The sequence below is a fragment of the Ovis aries genome, chromosome 7 (genome assembly GCF_016772045.2).
Source record: "Ovis aries strain OAR_USU_Benz2616 breed Rambouillet chromosome 7, ARS-UI_Ramb_v3.0, whole genome shotgun sequence".
NCBI lineage: Eukaryota > Metazoa > Chordata > Mammalia > Artiodactyla > Bovidae > Ovis > Ovis aries.
Window position 1 is genome coordinate 25,315,615 of NC_056060.1, and position 11,194 is coordinate 25,326,808.

Here is an 11,194-nt window from a genome sequence, read left to right on the forward strand (position 1 = left end):
CACTGCCCATCTCTTGAAACAAACCCTGGTATCTTTTTGCACATTTATTACCCAAGGTCAGGTTCTTCACACTTTCTCCTTGGGTTATCAAAACAGCTTTCTAATAATTTCTTGTTAACTTCATCAGCCTATAATTGTCTGGTGAATTGTCTTGCAAATGCAGCTTCCATAAACTCTTGATCATTTTACTGTTCTACTAGACCAGCTCCAGATTTCCACTGACTAGCAAATTAAGCCTGAACGAATCAGACTGGCAGTGAGTCCTCTGCTATGAGGCCCTATCTTTGTACCTAATATGACTATACCTTTACAGATATTCTAACTTCCACTCTTTTGTATTGTTCTGTAAACATATTTCTTGTATTCAAATCTTTTCATATTATATGCTATTGATATTCTGCCTCCATCATTGCTCTTGGAAATGTGTGTTTTGCCAAGGTCCATCACCCTCTCAAAAGCCTTTCCTTTTTTTTTTTTTTTTTCCCAATTGAATATAAGCATTATGTCTCACATGATGCAGAAACCAGTACTTGAGAAACCAAGCGCCACACTCAGAGAGTTGGAGAACTCATGTTTATTATGCCGGTGGGCCCAGAGGAGTTAACACTCCAGGCTCTGAGCCGCAAAGGGATTACAGAATTTTTATACACGGGCAGGCCTGATTAAGTTGATTTGCAGGCTTTTGGGGGCTGGGTGATTGCAAAGAACAGGACAAGGGTGAGTGAGATAAGCTCCAGTTTCTAGTATTGTGAGTCCCGACTTTCTGAGATAGAAGTGATCCAGACTTTGCAAGGGGCAAGCTGAGTTACAGAGGCAGAAGAAGCAGGAAGTCATATAAAATTTTAACTATTCTTCTTCTTTCCCCTCTCTTGATGCTTCTATCACTCACTGAAGGAAGCATCATCTCATGTTTTGGTAGGACATTCAGAGCTCCCCATTGTTTAGGGGGCTATATTGAGCTATTACCATTTGTAACTTTATGGATTCAATTCAAGAGGTTATGAACTGGGTAATAGCATCGAGATTACAAGGCCAAACAAGAGCACCACAAACAGTATGAAGAGAGGACCTGTTAAAGTGAGAAGCCACGATGCCCAGCTCCAGATATTGTTCCAATTAATTACCCCAGGAATTAGCTAGTTTCTCTCTCCTCTTTATGATTTGTTCCCTTAGCTGTTAGGCCATGTCCCTGACTATTTCTGATTGGTTTACATAAAAGGAGCATTCTTCATTCAAAAAGAGGAAGAGTCCTCCCTTTTCAACTGTCTGTAGGTCTAGCCCTCTCCTATTCTGTAAAACCACCTCAGCCAGAGAGTCTAGTTGGTCCTGTAATGAAGAACAGAGCAATAATACCAATTAGGGATAGAGGTTAGGGTTGACAATGAAAATCCATTGATATTTTGATAGCTGGATCCTCAAGCTTCTTCCATGCGTTGACCGGCCAGCTGCTGGAGTGTGGCTGGAGCAAGGCTGAAGAATCCTCTAGCTTCTGCCTTGAATTGACTCATCAGCTTCCAGAGTGACCAGAGCAGGGCTCAGTGTCCTTTATGGGTGAGGGCCGTTGTCTTTGGAACCAGACCTTGAGGAGGTTTTTGGGGTCCTGAACTGCTTTCCAGGTGTCTTCATCCCAGGAAGTAGCTTCTTCTTGATTCTGGTGTGGCGGGTCCAAGGGATGACACCTATAACTTTAACAGCAGTAGGGGTTGCCAGGACGACCATGTGAGGGCCTGTCCAAACTGGCTGAATTTTATTTTTTTCCTGCAGCCGTGAAATTAAAAGACGCTTACTCCTTGGAAGAAAAGTTATGACCAACCTAGAATAGCATATTCAAAAGCAGAGACATTACTTTTCCAACAAACGTCCATTTAGTCAAGGCTATGGTTTTTCCAGTGGTCATGTATGGATGTGAGAGCTGGACTGTGAAGAGAGCTGAGCGCCGAAGAATTGATGCTTTTGAACGGTGGTATTGGAGAAGACTCTTGAGAGTCCCTTGGACTGCAAGGAGATCCAGCCAGTCCATTCTGAAGGAGATCAGCTCTTGGATTTCTTTGGAAGGAATGATGCTAAAGCTGAAACTCCAGTACTTTGGCCACCTCATGCGAAGAGTTGACTCATTGGAAAAGACTCTGATGCTGGGAGGGATTGGGGCAGGAAGAGAAGGGGCCGACAGCAATCACTGACTCAACAGACGTGAGTTTGAGTGAACTCCAGGAATTGGTGATGGACAGGGAGGCCTGGTGTGCTGCTATTCATGGGGTCACAGAGAGTCGGACACGACTGAGCGACTGCACTGAACTGAATCTTTAACTCATACCTCATCTCCTGGCTGATAGGATGAACCCAATTACCAAAGGAATGGGTGTCATTTCTAAGGTTTCTCGGGTGATATGGCAGAAGACTTTTCCAGGGCCTGGAGGTGTCAAGACATCTCAGTTCAGCTAGTTGCTGGTGGTCTCACTTGAGCTTTTTATCACTGGGGGGCGGTCTCCCATGTAAGATCTCAAAAGGAGAATAGCCTGAGGACCTTGGTGTGCATTTATGGAGGGAGATGAGAGTCCACAGACTGATAAGGAAGCTTGTTCTAGCATTGTCTGGATGTTGGCCAGGGGATATTTTTGTTGAACCACTACTTGGAGAAACAAACTTAACAAGAAATTTAAAGATATATGGCCCAAAGATTAATAGATGTACTCCTTTTCCTATTTGGAACCAGTCTGTTGTTCCATGCCCAGTTCTAACTGTTGTTTCCTGACCTGCATATAGGTTTCAGTCCTAACCATACACAAAACTTTTTTTCAGGGTCCACTTTCCACAAACGTTTTAATCACTTTCTATAACAGCCACCTGTTAAGTCAAACATGCTTTCTCTTCCTTTTACAAATAATAATTTTATTTTTTATACCTTCTTTATTAAAAACATATACCCTACTTTCCTTATTATATTAGCAAACAAACATTAATACTAGATATTTAATATTGAATATTTCCCAGTTCACATGAATCTGAAATTTATTTAGATTAATTTTTCTTGTATTTAGAATTGCTTGATTTGTAAGCGCTTACTTTTCTTTAGGCCAATTAAATTAGAACTCATTTACAACTTCAACAATACTATCAGAAAAAAATACACTGAGATATACATAAATTCAGACAGACAGACAGAGATCTTATAGTTTTCTGTTTGAGATTAAAATATCTTTTTGACCCCTCCTTTTTTTTTTTTTTTCTTTGTTTGAAGTTCTAATTTGCTCAAGGCTGAGGTCTCAAGCAAAGTTGGCTATTTATTTCAAGGACATGGAAAGTGTTAACTTCAAGCTTTTTCCTAGGCAGGCTTTTAACAAACTAGTCGTTTTTAATTGCATATGCAAAAAGAATTGGTTTTGCAGTTTCCATAAAGAAAAATTTCTCTCACTGTGTTCAATGAGCAATCACGCACTCACAATCATTCAGAGGTTATCACAGTGCCTCCCTTCTCCTGAGTCCTCAGGTTTCCTTAACTGTTTCTCTCTTCCTGGGAGCTCCAAGGAGATTATGTCACAATGCCTCCCTTCTCCAGAGTCCCCAGTTCTCCCTATCTGATACTCCCTTCTTGGGAGCCCCAAGGAGGTGATCAGTCTCCTCTTTTACTGGTTGGGGTAGGACCTGACTGGGGACTGGCCCTGAGGCCTTACCTGATCCTGTGGCCGTTCCTGGTGAGTTGGTCCGTCCCTCCAATGAGTCCAGTCAGGGTGTGGCCATCTGGAGAGTCGGAACACTGTCTGAAAGAGAACCTGGAATACTGTTAGGTTGCATGTCTCCTCGTTCGTCTCAGGGTTCCTTTGCTCCAGCCTGGCCAAACCACTAGTCCTGTGGCTCAAGGGGCTGTTGTGGTAGGAATCTTGCTGAGGCTTCCAGAAATTATGCAGAAACCAGTACTCAAGAAACCAAGCACCACACTCGGAGAGTTGGAGAACTCAAGTTTATTATGCTGGTGGGCCCAGAAAAGTTAACACTCTAAGCTCTAAGCCCCAGACAAAGGGGTTACAGAACTTTTATACATGGCCAGACGTGATTAATTGGGTTTGTGGGTTTGTGGGGGCTGGACAATTGCAAATAGCAGCACAAGGGTGAGTGAGATAAGCTCCAGTTCCTAGTATTGTGAGTCTCCACTTTCTGAGACCTATGTGATCCAGACTTTTCAAGGAGCAAGCTCAGTTACAGAGGCAGAAGGAACAGGAGGTTATGTAAAATTTTAACTTTTCCTCTTCAACATGACAACAAAAACTTTCTTATGTCACATCACACTGTTAACTGCGTCGGTGGCAGCACTACAACATAGGTGGAGGGCTGCTAACATCCAGTCCATATTCCATATTAGCTCCCCATGAAATTACCACAGATAAACACGCAATCTAAGCCAAAACAGTTTCCTTGCTGTGCGAATGAGGTTCCAAGGTAATTTCCCTTGCTGTTGTACTGCATGCATGCCCAGTCATTTGTGACTTTGTGACCTCATGGACTATAGCCTGCCAGGCTCCTCTGACCACAGGATTTTTCAGACAGGAATACTGGAATAGGTTGCTGTGTCCTCCTGCAGGGGATCTTCCCGACCCAGAGATTGAATGTGCATCTCCTGTGTCTTCTGCGTTGGCAGGAGGATTCTTTACCCATTGAGCCACCTGGAAATTCCCTTAGATCTCTTCTAATCAGATTCAAACTCCCTCTATATAGAAATTCTAAAGCCCTTAATGTGTTATTTGAAGTCGTTTTGAGCAAAAGATGTTTGACATAACCCAAAGAGCAGGGACTCTGCTCTTTTGTTCATTGTCTTTCCCTACCTCCTAGAACAGTGCCTGGCAATAGTATGTGCAAAATAAAAGTTTATTAAATAAACAAGAACAAAAGGAGAAAAAGAGGAAAGAAAAACTCACTTTTCCAGAGGGAAGACAGAAATACAAAAACCCCAGATTATGGAAAAGAAACATATCTCTTCATCAGGAATTGGAAAAATATAGATATTTCTGTGTTTCTCATTGTCTCTGTTACTTCCACAGTTCAGACGAATGAGGACCTTAGAGACTAATACCTCTGGGTCTGTGAGTGAGTTCGTTCTGGCCTTCCCCTGCCTGAGAGACATCCAGTTCCTCCTCTTTGTGCTCTTCTCCATCATCTATTTCCTGATCCTCATGGGGAAAGCAGCCATCATCTGTGCTGTGTGGTCAAGCTGGAAGCTCTATACACCCATGTACATCCTCCTGGCCAACTTCTCCTTCCTGGAGATGTGCTACTTCAGTTCCAATGTGCCCAAAATGTTGGCCAACCTCATCTCCCAGACCACGAGCATCTCCTACGCTGGCTGCCTGCTCCAGTTCTACTTCTTCTTCTTCATGTGTGTGGCTGAGTCTTTATTTCTGTCAGTGATGTCTTTTGATCGATTTCTTGCCATTTGTTTATTTTTTTATTTCTTGCCATTTGTAGACCTTTGCATTATCCTATCATTATGACCCGTCGCCTGTGTGTGTTAGTGGTCTTCTGCTGGGCAGGTGGCTTTCTCTGGCTATTGACCCCTTTGATTCTAATATCTGAAGTGCCCTTCTGTGGTCCAAACACTGTTGACCATTTTCTCTGTGATCTGGCACATTTGCTGGCACTGTCCTGTGCTCCAGTATCTGGAATTAGGCTGATTTGTGGTATCATGAGCTCTCTAATCATCTTCCTCACCTTATTGTACATTCTTGGCACTTACTTTTGTGTCCTCAATGTGGTGCTACGGATGTCCTCAGGCTCAGGAAGGCAGAAGGCTTTCTCTACTTGTGCCTCCAACCTTGCTGTGGTATCCCTCTTCCGTGGCTCAGTCATGGTGATGTATGGTAGCCCAGGTTCTGGTGAATATCCAGGGATACAGAAATTTGTTCTATGCTTTGGCAACCCCTTTCTTTAATCTCCTGATCTACAACTTCCAGAACAAAGATATAGAAGAAGCACTAAAATTTTTTTTGAGTGTTCTACTGAAGGAAATCCTTAAAGGCTCCAAAAGTCGAATTTAACATAATGCATAATTCATGTTTAGGAGGATGCAAGATCATGAGATGAATGAGATTATGTTTTTTTCTTTCATTTTATTTTCATATATTGGGAAGATGACTTTGAAAAGTCCATTAGACCCATGATTTAACTCTTAGGAAGTTATTATTCACAGACTAGATATGTTTGTACCTTAGATATAGTTGTTTTGAATGATTTAATAAGATTTTCACATATTTCTCTTTTGGTATGCATTACATTTTGCTGACTTATCTCAACATCCTCAAATTCTGCCTTCATCAAAGCCAGTTCTTTTTTTTAGAGCATAGCAAATGCTAATGTATTGCAATCATATGAATATTTAGCCAGTAATCCTTCAGATAACCAGATTACCAGACTTTTAAACAAAATCCCAATATCAGAGAAAATTTAGCAGAATTTCTTTTGTGTATCCCATTATGCTAAGTATTGTTTTGGGCACCAACAAGGGTTCTCAGTAAGATTATATTGTCTTGATTGACTCTCCACATTTTGCCAATACTATCACTTTAGGAGGCAGGTCCTCATCTTCTATATGCAGATACATGAAGATTAGTTCATATTCGGTGTAAGCCAAAGAGTTGTAGACTTTGTGGGATCACTACAATCCAGCCCAAAGGTACACTTATTTTCTTTTTTAAAAATTTATTTTAATTATAGTTTAATTACTTTACAATATTGTGGTGGTTTTTGCCATACATTCATAAGAATCAGCCATGGGTGTACATGTGTTCCCCATCCTGAACCCCCCTCCCACCTCCTTCCCCATCCCATCCCTCAGGGTCATCCCAGTGCAACAGCCCCGAGCACCCTGTCTCATGCATTGAACCTGGACTGGCGATCTATTTCACATTTGATAATATACATGTTTCAATGCTATTCTCCCAAATCATCCCACCCTTGCCTTCTCCCACACAGTCTAAAAGTCTGTTCTTTACATCAGTGTGTCTTTTGCTGTCTCTCATACGGGGTTATTGTTACCATCTTTCTAAATTCCATATATATGCATTAATATACTGTATTGGTGTTTTTCTTCCTGATTTACTTCACTCTGTATAATAGGCTCCAGTTTCATCCACCTCATTAGAACTGAATCAAATGCATTCTTTTTATAGTTGAGTGAGCTACCCCATGCCCAAGGCCAGGGGCAGCCGCCAGGAGGAGCAACCCCACGTCCAAGGAGCAGTGGCTGCGTGGGCGCAGTAGAGCCGAGAGGAGTTACTCCACGTTCAAGGTCAGGAGGGGCGGGGGTGAAGAGATACCCTTTGTCCAAGATAAGGACCAATGGCTGCACTTTGCTGGAGTAGCTGTGAAGAGATACCCCATGTTCAAGGTAAGAGAAACCCAAGTAAGACGGTAGGTGTTGCAAGAGGGCATCAGAGGGCAGACACACTGAAACCATAATCACAGAAAACTAGTCAGTCTAATCACACTAGGACCACAGCCTTGTCTAACTCAGTGAAACTAAGCCATACCCTGTGGGGCCACCCAAGACAGGCAGGCATGGTGGAAAGGTCTGACAGAATGTGGTCCACTGGAGAAAGGAATGGCAAACCACTTCAGTATTCTTGCCTTGAGAACCCCATGAACAGTATGAAAAGGCAAAATGATAGGATACTGATAGGGGAACTCCCCAGGTTGGTAGGTGCCCAAATGCTACTGGAGATCAATGGAGAAATAACTCCAGAAAGAATGAAGGGATGGAGCCAAAGCAAAAACAATACCTAGCTGCAGATGTGACTGGTGATAGAAGCAAGGTCCCATGCTGTAAAGAGCAATATTACATAGGAACCTGGAATGTTAGGTCCATGAATCAAGGCAAATTGGAAGTGATCACACAGGAGATGGCAAGAGTGAAAGTTGGCATTCTAGGAATCAGCGAACTAAAATGACTGGAATGGGTGAATTTAACTCAGATGACCATTATATCTGCTACTGTGGGCAGGAATCCCTTAGAAGAAATGGAGTATCCATCATAGTCAACAAAAGAATCTAAAATGCAATCTCAAAAACTACAGAATGATCTCTGTTCGTTTCCAAGGCAAACCATTCAATATCACAGTAATCCAAGTCTATGCCCCAACCAGTAATGCTGAAGAAGCTGAAGTTGAACAGTTTTATGAAGACCTACAAGACCTTTTAGAACTAACATCCAAAAAAGATGTCCTTTCCATTATAGGGGACTGGAATGCAAAAGTAGGAAGTCAAGAAACACCTGGAGTAACAGGCAAATTTGGCCTTGGAATGCAGAATCAAGCAGGGCAAAGGCTAATAGAGTTTTGCCAAGAGAACGCACTGATCATAGCAAAACCCTCTTCCAACAACACAAAAGAAGACTCTACACATGGACATCACCAGATGGTCAACACTGAAATCAGATTGATTATATTCTTGGCAGCCAAAGATGGAGAAGCTCTATACAGTCAGCAAAAACAAGACTGGGAGCTGACTGTCGCTCAGACCATGAACTCCTTATTGCCAAATTCAGACTTAAATTGAAGAAAGTAGGGAAAACCACTTGACCATTCAGGTATGACCTAAATCAAATCCCTTATGATTATACAGTGGAAGTGAAAAATAGATTTAAGGGCCTAGATCTGATAGATAGAGTGCCTGATGAACTATGGACTGAGGTTCGTGACACTGTACAGGAGACAGGGATCAAGACCATCCCCATAGAAAAGAAATGCAAAAAAGCAAAATGGCTGTCTGAGGAGGCCTTACAAATAGCTGTGAAAAGAAAAGTGAAAAGCAAAGGAGAAAAGGAAAGATATAAGCATCTGAATGCAGAGTTCCAAAGAATAGCAAGGAGAGATAAGAAAGCCCTCCTCAGTGATCAATGCAAAGAAAAAGAGGAAAAGAACAGAATGGGAAAGACTAGAGATATCTTCAAGAAAATTAGAGATACCAAGGGAACATTTCATGCAAAGATGGGCTCGATAAAGGACAGAAATGGTATGGACCTAACAGAAGCAGAAGATATTAAGAAGAGGTGGCAAAAATACACGGAAGAACTGTACAAAAAAGATCTTCACTACCCAGATAATTACGATGGTGGGATTATTCACCTAGAGCCAGACATCCTGGAATGTGAAGTCAGGCTATTCCAGTTGAGCTCTTTCAAATCTTGAAAGATGATGCTGTAAAAGTGCTACACTCAATATGCCAGCAAATTTGGAAAACTCAGCAGTGGCCACGGGACTGGAAAAGGTCAGTTTTCATTCCAATCCCAAAGAAAGGCAATGCCAAAGAATTCTCAAACTACCGTACAATTGCACTCACCTCACACGCTGGTAAAGTAATGCTCAAAATCCTCCAAGTCAGGCTTCAGCAATACGTGAACCGTGAACTTCCAGATGTTCAAGGTGGTTTTAGAAAAGGCAGAGGAACCAGAGATCAAATTGCCAACATCCTCTGGATCATCAAAAAAGCAAGAGAGTTCCAGAAAAACATCTAATTCTGCTTTACTGACTATGCCAAAACTGTGTGGATCACAATAAACTGTGGAAAATTCTGAAAGAGATGGGAATACCAGACCACCTGACCCGCTTCTTGAGAAACCTATATGCAGGCCAGGAAGCAACAGTTAGAACTGGACATGGAACAACAGACTGCTTCCAAATAGGAAAAGGAGTACGTCAAGGCTGTATATTGCCACTCTGCTTATTTAACTTATACGAGAAATGCTGGGCTGGAATAAGCACAAGCTGGAATCAAGATTGCCTGAAGAAATATCAATAACCTCAGATATGCAAATGACACCACCCTTATGGCAGAAAGTGAAGAAGAACTAAAAAGCCTCCTGATGAAAGTGAAAGAGGAGAGTGAAAAAGTTGGCTTAAAGTTCAACATTCAGAAAACAAAGACCATGGCATCTTGTCCCATCACTTCATGGGAAATAGATGGGAAACAGTGGAAACAGTGTCAGACTTCATTTGGGGGGGCTCCAAAATCACTGCAGATGGTGATTGCAACCATGAAATTAAAAGACGCTTACTCTTTGGAAGGAAAGTTATGACCAACCTAGACAGCATATTCAAAAGCAGAGACATTACTTTGCCAATAAATGTCCATCTAGTCAAGCTATGGTTTTTCCAGTGGTCATGTATGGATGTGAGAGTTGGACTGTGAAGAAAGCTGAGCACTAAAGAATTGATGCTTTTGAACTGTGGTGTTGGAGAAGACTCTTGAGAGTCCCTTGGACTGCAAGGAGATCCAACCAGTCCATTCTGAAGGAGATCAGCCCTGGGATTTCTTTGGAAGGAATGATGCTAAAGCTGAAACTCCAGTACTTTGGCCACCTCATGCGAAATGTTGACTCATTGGAAAAGACTCTGATGCTGAGAGGGATTGGGGGCAGGACGAAAAGGGGACGGCAGAGAATGAGATGGCTGGATGGCACCACTGACTCGATGGACGTGAGTTTGAGTGAACTCCGGAAGATGGTGATGCATAGGGAGGCCTGGTGTGCTGCGATTCATGGGGTCGCAAACAGTCGGACACTACTGAGCAAATGAACTGAACTGAACTGAATATTCCATTATGTATGTGTACCACAGCTTTCTTATCCCTTCATCTGCTGATGGACATCTAGGTTGCTTCCATGTCCTAGCTATTGTAAACAGTGTTGTGATGAACATTGGGGTACATGTGTCTCTTTCAATTCTGGTTTCCTTGGTGCATATGCCTAGCAGTGGGATTGTTGGGTCATATGGCAGTTCTATTTTCAGTTTTTTAAGGAATCTCCACACTGTTCTCCACAGTGGCTGTACCTGTCTGCATTCCCACCAACAGTGTAAGAGGGTTCCCTTTTCTCCACACCCTCTCCAGCACTTATTTCTTGTAGACTTTTCAATAGCAGCCATTCTGACAGGCGTGTAATGGTACCTCATTGTGGTTTTGATTTGCATTTCTCTGATAATGAGTGATGTTGAGCATCTTTTCATGTGTTTGTTAGACATCTGTATGTCTTCTTTGGAGATATATCTGTTTAGGTCTTTGGCCCTTTTTTTTTGATTGGGTCACTTATTTTTCTGGAATTGAGCTGTAGGAGTTGCTTGTATACTTTTGAGATTAATTCTTTGTCAGTTGCTTCGTTTGCTATTATTTTCTCCCCATTCTGAAGGCTGTCTTTTCACTTTGCTTATAGTTT

At 42.1% G+C, this 11,194-nt stretch overlaps 1 pseudogene; it reads left to right on the forward strand.

Annotated features, from left to right (window-relative positions):
• The first annotated feature begins 5,042 nt into the window (after positions 1–5,042).
• Positions 5,043–6,026, forward strand: LOC101120840 (olfactory receptor 11G2-like; annotated as a pseudogene).
• The last annotated feature ends 5,168 nt before the right edge of the window (positions 6,027–11,194 follow it).